Genomic DNA, 15,530 nt, shown 5'->3' on the forward strand with positions numbered 1-15,530 from the left:
TATGTGCCCAAACTTATTGCAGCGATAGCATTGCACTGGTCTCTTTGATTGTGGATATACACCTCTCCTATCACTCCGGCACTCTTTAGCAAAATGATTGGCCTCCCCACATTTATAGCACACTGGGGTGGCATGCTTATTACTATCTGGAAGAGAGTCCACATTGCCTCCATGTCGAAAACGAGCTGCTGCTGCAATTGGTTCCTGTTCCTTACAGATGTTTCGAGCTCGGGCCAATAACTCATCAGTTGACAATTCATCGATTCTTGATGATGCCCGCAACAGTTTACTGACCTCCTCGGGTAGGCCTACCAAAAAAGCACAGCTTAATATTTTATCGTCGACCCCACCAAACGGTACAGATAATTTTCGCAGGTCGGCTAGGTACACGTCGACTGTTTCCTTGGGTTGAAGTGTCCGGCTTGTGAACTGTTGCCACGCAACAAATGGATCTGTACCAAACGCTGTATACAGGCTCTGCTTGATTTCATCCCAGTCTGGTTCATCCCCGAGTTGTTGGTAGACTGCATAGGCCCCTCCGGTTAGCCTCAAAGGGATAACTGTGGCTGGTTCTTTAATTTTGCACAGTTTACAGATTTTCTCTGCCTTTTCAATCCATTCAACGACAGCCGGTCCAGTGGTAGATCCGTCGAACTCGGGTATTAAGCGAATGTCGAATCTGTCCATTGTTAGTAACCGCACACCAAGCGCCGAAATAGCTTAAAACCAACACAAAGTCAAGTATCTGCAGAATGTCTTCTTGGTTCCTCCTCTTCTCTTTTCTCTCTCCCAACAATCGAACACAGCATATAATAACAAAACTCTAAAGCACGTCTGACAGCACTGACTTCTGCCAACAGTCTGCCGCTCCTCTTAACAACACAGGCTTTTTATATCGCAAAATCGTTCACCTCTATTTGCATATTCTTCTAACTCACGTGATCACTACTCTATAAATAAGAGTCTTGACCATTTCTTTTCTTTCTTTTTATTTATTTTTGGTGACCGACCCGCACGTGGTCTATCCAGGTAAGTCACGCATTTCTCCACACCGGGAAATGATCCAAACAATAGCTCATTTGATTTGTGGTAAATAAATATATGTTCAACTTACTCAGTTATCGTATTCTCGTTTTTTGCAACCATATGAATTTTCTCGCCCACAATATATAGAATATAACACACAGTTTAGATATTAATAATAGTATAAACATTTGTATATTAAATATGCAATACGGTTTAACTAAATACGTGTAACCATAATGAATGGGGTTTATTATTTATTACTTATTATCCTAACTTTTACTAAATGTTACGAGTCTGTGTGTTCTTATCAATGTTCTTTAGGGACTGCCAAATTATTATGAAAAATGGACCGCATGTTTCCGTGACGTCAGATTTGTGTTAACTATATGAACTATGGAAAAGTAGAAGCAACTTAATGATTTTTTAAAACCTTTGTTTATCTTCTTCAAACTGCAATTAATAATTAATCCTTGTTATAATTTTGTTAGGTTTTAAGATTTACACAGTTTAATGATTAATAATATTATATAATATTATTAATCGTTAAACTGTGTAAATCTTAAATTTGTATATTAAACTGTGTAAATCTTAAATTTGTATATTAAATATGAAATGCGGTTTTACTGAATGTTCATTTGGTTACCTACGGGGTTCCATATTTTGTTCGGTAGAAAGAAATATACAAAATATGAGGCGGGGGCTACAAAATGCTTAATATTTGTGCCATAATATTTCCAAATTGGTTTTAATCTGGCGATAAAATAGCTGACAAGAGTCATGTTTATATTAAAATTAATATTAAAAAAAAAAATTAAACACAATTAAAAATCTATGTTGTAACGAAACATTTTGAAATAATGGAAGTTTAATCTTTTAAAAATTAATTACTTTTTAAGAAGTTTCTTTTTCTTAGCAATTCAACTGATCATAGTATATATTAATTCGAAAAAACGTTATTAAAAAAACATAATAATATTAAATTTATATCATTTTCTTAATTGCAACTTCAAGGTCATTTTTTGTTCAATATGTGTACTTAAATTTAAAAAAAATAAATATGTTTTACTTATTTGAACTCTTATGTTTCATAATAAATAGAAATGTCGACAGATTTAAATATATTTTGTTCAAATTTCGAAAAAAATAAATATGGGAGGGGGCACACACTAAAAAAAAATTCCCTTGTATATTTTACGGAAACTGCATTGTGATTTCATTCTAAAATGGATAAGTATCGAAAATTTCACGAAAATCTTACCATTAGTTGATTTTTGCTAGATTTATTAAACATAGCGATGTTTTCACGTTCCAAATGCTTAATACATGGGAACGTTATTTTAAAGCGCCAATTATGTAAACACGATTTTCGTCTCGCAATTTCATTATTTTCGTACGATGAATTTTTTTTTTAAATTATTACTAGTTTAAAATATCTCCCTATTTTATTAGTTGCACACGCCAGGCGCGGCATTTTGAGAGGTCAAAAATAAAAAAATAGAAAAAATAAATAAAAGCTAACAAAAAATCGTAATTTTTTTTACCGAAAATGTAGTAAAAAATCGGAACTTTTGGCGGTATCGGAATCAGAAAAATGTGTCCCTATTTGACGAGTGGCCGATGTCAGGGGGCGGCATTTTAAGAGAGTAAAAATAGAAAATAGAAAAAATAAATAAAAGCTAACAAAATATCTAAAATTTTATACAGAAAGTTTTTTTTTTTTTATAAAATCGGAACTTTTGGAGGTATTGGAATCGGAAAAATGTGTCCTTATTTTACGATCGGCACATGCCAGGGGGCGGCATTTTGAGAGGTGAAAAATAGAAAATAGAAAAAAAATAAATATAAATAAATAAAAGCTAACACAAAATTTGAAATTTTATACCGAAAAGTTTGCAAACAAATCGGAACTTTTGGAAATATCAGAATCAGAAAAATGTGTCCCTATTTTACAAGCGGCAAATGTCAGGGGTGGCATTTTGAGAGGGTAAAAATAGAAAATAGGAAAACCGAATACAAGTTAACAAAAAAATCTGAAGTTTTATACCGAAAAGGTCGTAAAAAATCGGAACTTTGAAGGTATCAGAATCAGAAAAATTTCCAATTCAAAGTGTTTTAAAATTTAATTTTTCATTATTATTTAATTTTTCATTATTAGTTAATTTTTCATTATTATTTAATTTTTCATTATTATTTAATTTTTCATTATTATCTAATTTTTCATTATTATCTAATTTTTTATTATTAGTGCTAATGATAACATTTATTGTTTTTAAACAATCACTATCATTAAAATGATAATAGCATCAAAATACGATGGAAATTTATTTTATTTGTAAAACAAAGTTTTAAAAAAAAGTTGTATAAATTCTCTAAGCAGTTGATTCCAAAAAATGTTGAAAAATTAAACAAAACATTTTTACCAAGTAAAATACTTTCAAACACCACTGATAATCAAATGATACAACGGAAAGTTAGCAACAGAAAATTATGTAATTTTGGAATTGTAGAAACATTAAGCAAGTGCGGAATAAAAATTGATAGTTTAAATACTGACGAATTTCTGTCAAGTTTCGAACAATCACAGAGTAATTGTTTTTTTTCAAACTATTAACAAAGCTTTATAATCACTGACGTATTTATAATTAAACCGAAATTTATTAAGAGGAATTAATTCTGGTAATAGGATGTTAATTTTTTACTTTTTTATTAATATAATAATTGTAAAGATAATAAAAGAAAAATCTCCTTAGAACGAGTACCTAACTTAGAAATATCGACTTACTTACTTTCAAACAAGAGTATTTAAAAACATGTATATTTCCCTGAGAGGCACTAACGGAATTTTGGGGTCGTCACCAAAATCCGCTTTTTAAGATAACAAATTAAAAGGGGGAAGGAAAAATTTACAAACAATGCAAAGAGAAATGAGCAAATGAAATAACGACCTGAAATGAATTTAAAATGATCCGAATTGATTCAAAGAAAATAGTTATGGTTGCTTATATTTTCCTAAGCTCAGATTTAAAAACCTAAGGTAAGGTAACATATGAAATAAAAAAATAACAATACAAATACAAAAAACAAATCTTACTTGAAAGAAAGGCTGAAATAAAGACACATAAAAATAGAAAATATTATTTTTCAAGTCTTTAAATTCAGTTTTTCAACAAAAAGTTATTTTTTCTTTTTTTTTCTGAAAAGAAAAACATGCATTTTTTCTTTTTCTCTTTTTCTGTCTTTTTTAAACAAACCAAACCTTCAAAAGGTTTAAAAGAAAGTTCTCTGAAAAAGAGGTTATCTTTTCTTCAGATACACCAGAAATAATCTTTCCTTTCTCTGATAGTTTTTTTTCTTCCGAAATAATTCTCCTTTTCTCTGAAAAGTGTGGTCTTGCTATTTCTTCATCCATTTGAAACAGGGACAAAGAAATAAATCACTGTTTACGAGTCTCCCGTCCACAGCTTGTAATAATTAGTGACAGGCTCTGCCACTGTTACGTCGGTCTTCTTTCTCTGAAAGGGGTTAACGTCTTCAGGAAATGGTGTTTTTTGAAACAGCAATTTCAACCTAAAGGCCTTCTATAGGACGGTTGATAATTTTACGTGCTCGCTGGGCCCGACGGAATTCCGAAAAACAGGACTTTACTGTCCGAAGTCTTATTTGGAATTGATTTGAAAATGGCGGAAGAAAGATTTCTGGAATTCACTTCATAGCCCAACCAATCAGTGTTAAGCAATGCTGATGGCTACCAAGAAAAAAGGAAAGGCATTAACAGAGAGAGAGAGAGAGAGAGAGAGAGAGAGAGAGAGAGAGAGAGAGAGAGAGAGAGAGAGAGAGAGAGAGTGGCGCACTCACATTAGCCAGCTGTAAAGGCCCATTAGGATACAATGACTGCAAGTCGCGGTCAAGAAGAGTAGGGAGTAGGGCTCAAGTGAATTTTACAAGTTAGCGAAAATGTTGACACCCCACTACTTGCCTTCCGTACTGTTGTTGGCGACGTTGATAAAAATAAAATATATAGTCTTTAAGAATGGCCTTAAACTCTATCTTCAATTGACATTTATTCCGTAGATGCTTAATTTTCATACTCTGTACAAATTAGTTCCCCGGTGTCTAATTTTCCTAAATTTAATTAAATTAAAAGAAAAATATAAAAAGTGATTTTTAATGTTTTTGATTAATTTTGTTTTTTGCTTAAATTAGCTGGTGAGTTTTGTCCCGCGTCCTTTTGTCCGATCCCGTAGGTGTATATATGTACACACACACACACACACACATACATACATATATATATATATATGTGTGTGTGTGTGTGTGTACATATGTGTATATATGTATGCATATATATATATATATATATGTATATATGTGTATATACTAGTGATGGGACGATTCCAAATGTTTCCCGATTCCGATTCAATAACCGATTCTGTCTTAAATTCCCAATCCGATACGAGTCCCGATTCCGATTCTTTAAAAATTTCTAGATATTTAATTAGTGATTTGTTTTTTATCGTTTTTTTCTAATTACTCTTAAACCTTCTTATGTCTACATATATTTATGCAGACAAAAATTGCACTTAATGTGCGTGTGGAGGGATATATATTAAATATACGGGGGGGGGGTTCTAAATACTTTTCTGCGGGGGGTTCCTTTTAATTGATTGAAAATAACGAAACAACTAAGGATGAATTTTTCTTGTAAAACAAAGCCGATTTGCATATTTGATTAGTTGGCAAAATACTATTTGAATGAATATTTCATAAACAATTGAAAATAATTAACGAGTGTTATGCAAAATAAAACGGTATAGGAACAGATTAGCAAACAAAGGCCCCTTTCCATTTTAAACAAGAGTTCTATATGACATAGTTACTATATAGAAAACAATTATCAACTTAAGAACGGATGTGAATGTATCTTATTCTATACGTTCTCTCAACCAAACAATATTCATGCATTCTTAACTATTCTATACATAGAATAGGCGACCCTCGCTCGCCTGCTCAGTGATGTTTACTACTCTTTTCAGTTGTAACCTTTTTACGTTGTTGTTCCAGTAATACATTGTTTAAACTCTATTCCGTTGTTCTGTTTTCTTTGTGGCTTATTTCAACCAAATTCTACCAAAGAATGTTCATGTGTTTACCATAATCATAAATATTTGCCCGGTTATTATTACTAAACATATTTTATTTTTATTTTTTCAGATGTTCGTGATTATTGGATTTTAATGGAATATAATTTTCTTTAAACATGATGATATAAACAATTATTGAACGACATATGTGTGACAACATACATTTTTTTTGGTGAAATTTTTTGTGTTTAAAATAAATCAAAACGATAAGAGATTGAATCACAAATCAAAATGGAAAAATCACTTAATGGAAAACAATCACAGTATGTTAAAACAGATCTATTAGGAATACATGAGATACTGTGAAAAGTATAATAGTGCTGTAGAATCCACGAACATGAAAATGTTTGGCATCTGGTAGAATGCTCCATCCTCGGCTTAAAAAACTTGAAAATAAACTAAAATAAAAAGGGAAAAGCAATAGTCCTGTAGAATTCATGAACCTTCTTATTCTGAATAAATCCTTAGTTAAAAATATGAGAACTCACACTTGATTAAGCACATTTATGTAAAGTTTGTGGATATTTTTGTTAAAAAACATTAGTGACACATATGATAATTCACACTAGAGAAAAGCCATATTATATATATATATATAAATAATATGCCTGCTGAAATAAAAAAGACTGCTCAGCAAATAGAAAAGATATCCCGAAAGATTGGAAAAAAGAATAACTCCATCGTGTTTAATACGACATGTCTAAATAATGACTTGCTGTTAAAATATACAAATATATATATATATATATGTGTGTGTGTGTGTGTGTGTGTGTGTGTGTGTGTGTGTGTGTGTGTGAGTGAGTGAGATAATTCATAGAAAGTAATTCCAATGCAGAGATGTAATAAAGGGAAATGAGGAGTTTTTCAGTTTCTTCTCTTATATTATTATATTATATAATTATATTACTATATTATTATATAATTATATTATATTATTATATGATTATATAATTATACTATTATATTATATTATTATATAATTATATCTATATATATAAAAATGTAACTCTTGGTTCGTTCGTAATTAATAGTCTAAATAACTAAAAAAATGATTGCTTCGACATTTTGGATTTAATGCAAAAAAAAACGAAACAAATGATATTTTTCTTTTGCTTCATTTGACTTTCATTACGTTTTATGCGATTAAATTTAAACTTTCGTATATTAATTTAATCAAAAATGATGAATAATCATCATTTCCAGGCTACTCTAACATTGTAGAAATATTCACTAGTCCGAAATCTGACTGGCAAGGTTGTAAAACTATGCAAAATAAGTTAGACCCCCCTCCTCTTCAAAACAATCCTTAAGGACGGTTGATAATTTTACGTCGCTCGCTGGGCCCGACGGAATTCCGAAAAACAGGACTTTACTGTCCGAAGTCTTCTTTGGAATTGATTTTAAAATGGCGGAAGAAAGATTTCTGGAATTCACTTCACAGCCCAACCAATCAGTGTTAAGCAATGCTGATGGCTACCAAGAAAAAAGGAAAGGCATTAACAGAGAGAGAGGGAGAGAGAGAGAGAGAGAGGGAGAGAGAGAGAGAGAGAGTGGCGCACCCACATTAGCCAGCTGTAAAGGCCCTTCAGGATACAATGACTGCAAGTTGCGGTCAAGAAGAAATATTCACTAGTCCGAAATCTGACTGGCAAGGTTGTAAAACTATGCAAAATAAGTTAGACCCCCCCTCTTCAAAACAAAAAGCTTACAGAATTTATTTCCATGAGGAAAGTAATAACTTTTGTTAGTGTTCTAAAATGCTAAAATGTCTCTGAAATGAAAAATCATTTTACGTCCAATTAATATTGCCCAAGCGTTTCTCAACTGGAAGGATCTAGAGATTCGACTTGCTGAAGGAAAGGTAGTTGACAAAGTAGAGAAACATCTTATTGCAAAGGAAACTAAGAAGTGGCGGGAAATTCTAGCTAGGTTGCTGGACATCATCAGGTGTCACCCCAAGCAGAATCTGGCACTACAGGAAACAAAGGGAATTTTTTTACAATTGGTAAATTTATTGGCCAAGTATTTTGTGAAAGTGTTGTGGGGGAATCACCCTCCAAATGGATTGTTCTATCCATTATATAAACCATAGACCTTTTGATCCCAGGTGTGGATTAAACACCAGTGCGACCCTCGCCTGCTCAGTGATGTTTACTACTCTTTTCAGTTGTAACCTTTTTACGTTGTTGTTCCAGTAATACATTGTTTAAACTCTATTCCGTTGTTCTGTTTTCTTTGTGGCTTATTTCAAGCCATAACACAGTGTTCTAAAAAAACTAAATACTGACGACATTGGATTCAAGGAGCATACTAAAATCGAAACCAGTAACGGCATTGAAAAAGAAAATACTCGCGTTGAAATAGTATTTTAAAAATACTAACGACATCGGACTCAAATGTTATCAAGCCTAAGGAAATGTCTAACATAACACTTGCAAGTGAAAGGTTTACGATAACTAAAAAAAACGCAGATCATTACGGAAAAAAGGAGTTGAAAAGAAAAAAGTCTGTCACGACTTTCAAAGATAGCACTGTACTTTTGCAAAAAGAAAAAGGGTCGTTACGATTAGAAAGGTAAATTTTTTATACTTTTGGAAAAAGAATTTGTCACTTGTGGTTTTCACTGCTAAAATCGGGCATTATTTTTTTTCTCTGGAGAAAAATATACACTAGATTTTTTTCTTTAGACAATGAACTTTTTATATATTTATGTTTTTTCTGTTCGTTTTATTGTCTGAAGGAAGAAATAAGAAAAAATAAAACGGTTTTGTAAAATTCAGCGAACGTTTTGAAATTGCTAATGCTGACAAAGCAAAATGAACGAATTGAAAGTAGCGTTGGAACATTTGACCAAGATGCATATCGATGCCGTAAAGCGTCAGTCACAATCCGAAAAACACTGGACCGAACGTCAAATACGATTCGAGACAGAGCAAAAGGAATTGCAAAAACAGTTAGCGGAATGTCAAATACTAGCTGGGGAACAGCAAAAGGAAGTTCAAAAACAGTTAGCCGAACATCAATTAGAAGTTCAAAAACAGTTAGCCGAACGTCAATTACGAACAGAGGAATTGCTTACAGAAATTGTTAAGAATAATGCGAATGCGGAAAGCAATTCAGCATTTTCTCAGAATAAAATATGGACTGAGGAAAAATCATTCACAGCGTATTTTCGGCGTTATGAAGATTTTTTTAAATATTGACTGCAGCAACTGGTCTGATCAAAAGAAAACCAGACTTCTACTACGGAAATTGGAAACGGCTGAGCATGATACATTCGTGGATTATAACTTGCCTCGGAAAACAGCAGATTTATCATTCACTGAAACGATAAATTTGTTAACAGAACTTTTCTTGCCAAAAAGCGTTGGAGATGTTTTAATGTGGTAAAAGACGATAATGACGATTTTGCCACCTATGCAGCTGTAGTGAACAAACACTGTGATGACTTTAAGTTGTCTGAACTGACAGCAGACAATTTTAAATGTCTTCTGTTTGCACAAAGGTTAACCTCGGGGAAAAAATGCGGAAATCAGGCGCAGAGTCCTTAGAAAATTAGAAATTGAACCGAACTTAACACGTCAAAAATTGACTGAGGATTGTCCAAACGTAGAAATTATAAATAAAGATGCAAGAAATATCGAAGCAGGCATCGTGAATATAAAATAAATAACCAAGAAAAAACTGTCGAAATGGCACACAGACACTACTAACCACCGAAACTCAGAAAAACTAAAAGCACCGGGCGCTTGTTTCAGGTGTGGTGGAATACATTGGGTAAGGGATTGCCCATTTTTAACAAAAAGATGCCATTTATGCAATAAGATCGGCCATAAAAGTTCGCACTGTAGGAAAACTCAGAATAGAAGCTGTGTACGTCAAACCAAAACTAAGGACGTCGTAGATGAAAATCTACGCAAATATGTAACGGTTAACATTTTCAGCAAGGCTATTAAATTCCAATTAGACAGTGGATCGGATCTTTCAATAATAAATCTGAAAACGTGGAAAATATTACGAAAGCCGACTATGTTAAAAACTTACAGAACGGCGACGGCCGTTAATGGTACAAAAATTCATTTTGAAGGTGAATTAATTACAAACGTTACTTTACGGGGGAAAACAAAAAAAAAAACTAAGATTGTATGTGCTAAAAGATAGTGAAAACCTGTTCGGTTCTGACAGCATGGAGGAGTTTCGTCTCTGGGATCTTCCTATATCCACATTCTGCAAGAAAATAGATACCCGCCCAGCAGAAACGGAGAACCTTATAAATTGTTTTAAAAAGAATTCACAAACGTATTTACTCATGGCCTGGGGAGATGTACAAAAATGGCCGCAGATTTTAAGTTGAAACCTGGCACACAACCGGTGTTTAAAAAGAAACGTAATGTCCTGTTCGCTTCCCTGAACAAAATAAATCAGGAACTAGACAGATTAGAAAGCATCGGTACACTGGCTAAAATTGAATATAGTGAGTGGGTTGCTCCGGCAGTTTACGTAAAGAAAAGGTCCGGGGAAATTCAACGGGTCCTTAAAAGATTTTCACTATCCATTACCTAGTCCAGAAGAAGTGTTCACGAAATTAAATGGCGGCAAGTTTTTTTCTAAGATCGACCTAAGCGACGCTTACCTACATATTCCGGTAAACAACAAAAGTGCTAACCTCCTCTGTATTAACACTCATCGGGGTTTGTACAGACATGAAAGATTCGCGTTTGGTATCAAGGTGGCACCCACAATATTCCAGCAAGTAATGGATACTATGCTGTCTGGCTTGGACACCGCAATCGCATATCTTGATGACATTTTCATAGCGAGCAAAAGCAGAGAGGAACATGAAAAACATATCAGACAAGTATTCAGTCGAATACAAGATTATGGATTTCAAATCAAAGCAGATAAATGCGAGTTCTTTTTACAAACAATAAAATACCTGAGTCAAATAATCGATAAAGATGGCAGAGGCCCAGACCCAGACAGGGCGACTGCTATTAAAGAAATGCCGGCACCAGTAAACATAACTCAATTGCAGAGTTTTTTAGGTTTGGCAAATTATTACAAGGGGTTCATCCTAAATATGAACAAATTGCGCGCACCACTTAATGAATTATTGAAAAAGGATAAGGCTTGGAAGTGGACAGAAGATTGTCAGACATCATTCCAAGAAATAAAAAGAATCCTGACTTCAAAACTATTCCTAGCGCATTTAAACCCGCAGTTGGACATAATAGTAGCTAGCAACGCTAGTCAATATGGCGTCGGGGCGTGCATGCTACATCGAATGCCAGATGGCTCGAAACAGCCTATTGCTTTCGCATCACGGACTCTCTTGCGAGCGGAAAAGAATTAGTCTCAGATAGAGAAAGAGGCCCTAGGAATTATATTTGCAGTTTCAAAATTCCACCGGTTCTTGTATGGAAGACATTTTTTCTACAAACCGACCATAAGCCGTTGATATCCATTTTTGGATCAAAAAATGACTTCCAACATTCACTGCGAACCGATTCTTAAGATGGGGAACTATTCTGCTGAACCATAATTTTATAATTCAATTTCTCCCCTCTAAATAACTAGCCTATGCAGACGGTCTATCGAGACTGATTCCTGCCAAAATGGAACCTCTTGAAGATTCAGTAATCGCGGCACTACGTATTAATAGTGATGTAAAAACCATGATAAACAATATTATCCGCGAACCGCCGGTCACACTTCAGGAAATTAAGTCAGAATCCATAAATGGAAATTTCATTCCAACCACGAAGCAGAAATTAGCACTGGGTGACATCAGTTCAGACATTTTTTCTAGTTGCGACGAAATACTGTTATACGATAAAAAGGGTTTTCATCCCCCAAACCCTTCAAAAAAGAATTCTCAGGGATTTTCACATGGGGCATCCAAGAATCAACAGAATGAAAAGTCTAATGAGAAGTTTTGTTTATTGGCCAGCTATGGACCAAGATATTACCGACATGGTGAACAGATGCAAAGGCTGTGCTTTGGCTGTGCTTTGGCTGCAAAAGCACCACCGATAAGATATAAACCTTGGCCTAAGGCTGAACAACCATGGTCGAGGATCCACATCGATTATGCGGGACCTGTAGAGGATTTTTACTACCTGATAGTAGTTGACTCTTACTCTAAATGGCCAGAGGTACTAAGATGCAAAAAAAAAACGGCAATTTTTTTATTGGAATTGTTTGCTCGATTTGGGGTTGTAGATTGTTATGTTAGCGACAACGCTACACAGTTCACCTCGACAGAGTTCAGAGAATTCTGTGAGACGTATCAAGTCAAGCATATTACGACACCCCAGTACCACGCCAGAAGCAACAGCCAGGCCGAACGCTTCATCGATGCGCTTAAAAGAGCATTAAAAAAGGCGTCCGGTACACCGATAGAAAATGCCCTTCAGCAATTTCTGCAGGTTTACAGAATCACGAGAAATCCTAACAAACCAGATGCGGGATCCCCAGCAAAAATCATGTCCGGACGGAAAATAAAAGTCGTAATTGATAAACTGCTACCCAAACACATAGTACACAACAGGGATTCTACAATGCCAACGAAACGGTTTAACAGTGGCTATAACGTGTATTTGAGACATTTTAGAAATAACGTTTCTTTTTGGGAGCAAGGCACGATCTTACAAAGAATCGGCCATGTTACATACATCATTCAGGGCCCAAAGTTCCAACATAAGAGGCACCTGAACAAAATCAGGAAACGCTTCTACGAGGATAAAGAAGAACCACAACAGGACGGCAGTGTATGATTGTTTTGACATGGACCCTCCAAAAGGGATATCAGAACCGAGACGCTCCAGCAAAAAGAGGAAACGCAATACCCCTTGGTGGTCTGCCCCAAAAGAAAGAAATACTGATTTTCACAACTGTGGAAATCAGCTTGGGAGGGGGTGTTGTGGCGGAATCACCCTCCAAATGGACTGTTCTTTACATTATATAAACCATAGACCTTTTGATCCCAGGTGTGGATTAAACACCAGAGTGACCCTTTCCTGCTCGGTGACGTTTACTACTCTTTTCAGTTGTAACGTTTTTCCATTGTTCAAGTAATACATTGTTTAAACTCTATTCAGTTGTGAAGTGTATCAACATTAACAATGCATAATGAATAAAAATGCACAAGACAAAATAACATTATAGATAGATCGGCAAACGGTACGTCTCGTAGGGAAAGATCGTCTCCCGGTCCTTTTATTTACAAAAAGAAAGATTTAAAGACTGTCGCGCCCTCTAGTTGTAGTTCATTGAAGTGCAAGGGAGATAATCCGTAGTTCATTGAAGTGCAAGGGAGATAATCCTGTCCAATATATTACATCCCTTCAATCTTACTCTGGATCACGAACATAGTCTTCAAATTTTTTTGGTGGTCTCCGAATACGCCCTGACTTGCGAGAGGGTGGTGATGCCGATTTTTCTACCACTGCTGGAGTCTCTGCAACCTCTTCCATATGCCTGCTCTCAGGTATTAAACTTTCCTCAGGACTGTCGGGTGTGCTGGAAACTTCAGGTGTGCCGAAACTCTCAAGATTCTTTGCAGCATTATCAGCTTGTATCTCAGGCGTAAGTTCCACTGCTACTGGTGATGAGAGTTTCACAAGCTGGTCCACATGCCTCCTTACTAGCCCTCTACCGGTTTCCACTTCAAAATTCACTGCTCCCAACTGTCTGGTAATGGTACCTTCAATCCATCGCTGAGTAGATCCATAGTTACGCACAAGCACAGGATCGGCTACTTTAAATTCACGGAGCGGCACCATTACCATGCTCCCCCTTTCCATTTTATTTTTTATATCCATAGCCTTGTACGTGTCTGGCTTTGCCAAATGAAACGCTGTTCGTAACTGCCGTTTGAACATCAGCTCGGCAGGAGAAACCCCAGTTGATGAGTTTGGAGTTATCCTATAAGTGAATAAAAATCGGTTCACCTTGGTTTCAAGTGTTGCCTTGCCGTCTGTATTCATCCTTTTAAGCGCTTCCTTGAAGGTGCGTACACTGCGTTCTGCTAGTCCATTCGAGGAAGGATGGTAAGGAGCTGTGAAAATGTGCCAAATTCCATTAGCATTCATGAATGCTTTGAATTCTTCACTTGTAAAACAGGAACCGTTGTCACTCACAATTAATACCGGTAGTCCATGAGTTGCGAAGATCCCTCTCAATTTTTCAATTGTGGTCATAGCAGAAGATGATTTTGTAATGCAAACTTCAGTCCACTTTGAATGAGCATCCACTACTATCAAAAACATGTGCCCCAAAAATGGACCCGCATAATCTAAGTGAACTCTCTCCCATGGTGAACTTGGATATTCCCAGCAATGAATGGGAGCCTTGCCGGGGTTGCTTTGATAATGTATGCAGGTTCCACAAGCTTTACCTGCTCTCTCAATATCTGCATCAAGATTTGGCCACCACACATAGCTGCGAGCAAGGGCCTTCATTCGCACGATCCCTATGTGTGTCTGATGTAATTGCTGCAACACTTTTGTTCTGAGTATAGCTGGAATTACTACTCTACTCCCCCATAATACGGTACCATCTTCACATGTCAACTCTATCCGTTTGTTGAAGTAGGGCTTCATTGCCGTGTCTGGAATACACCTACTCCAGCCATTCAGGATGTATTCGTACACCCGACTCAAAGTAGGGTCTCTTCTTGTCTCCAATCTCACTGCCGCCACAGTCACTGGAGCATCAACCAAGTTCATCATGTGTATCCTGTTAGAATTAGGTGTGACATCTTGCTCCTGCACACTGATTGGAAGACGACTGAGGCAATCTGCATTTCCATTAAGGGACCCGGCAAGATACTCCAACCTGTAATTATAGGCAGCCAGAAATATGGCCCAGCGTTGAACTCTGGCAGCAGCAAGAGAAGGGATCGGCTTGTTTTCAGCAAACAACCCCAATAACGATTTGTGGTCAGTGAACAACGTAAAATTATTCCCATACAGATATTGGTGCAACTTTTTCACCGCAAAGACTAGGGCCAGCCCCTCCTTCTCAATGTGCGCATAATTCCGTTCTGCCTCAGACAGCGTTCGTGATACGTAGCATACTGGTTTCTCCCTTCCATCTTCCATTTTGTGAGCCATTACAGCTCCCAGTCCATAGGGAGAAGCATCTACTTGCACCAGAATCGGTCTAGATGGATCAAAATGAGTTAAAAGAGGTGCAGAACACAGCATTTTCTTTGTTTCTTCAAAAGCCCTGGTTTGTCCAGCACCCCATACCCAGGGAGCACCCTTCCTCATTAAGTTGTGAAGCGGTTCAAGTATAGTTGATAAGTTTGGCAAATGACTATAGGCTCTTAATTCTGTGATGTTTTGCGGTCGAGGTGCC

This window comes from Euprymna scolopes, chromosome 46, assembly GCF_053919585.1.
Source record: "Euprymna scolopes isolate OS-2025 chromosome 46, ASM5391958v1, whole genome shotgun sequence".
Taxonomy (NCBI): Eukaryota; Metazoa; Mollusca; class Cephalopoda; order Sepiida; family Sepiolidae; genus Euprymna; species Euprymna scolopes.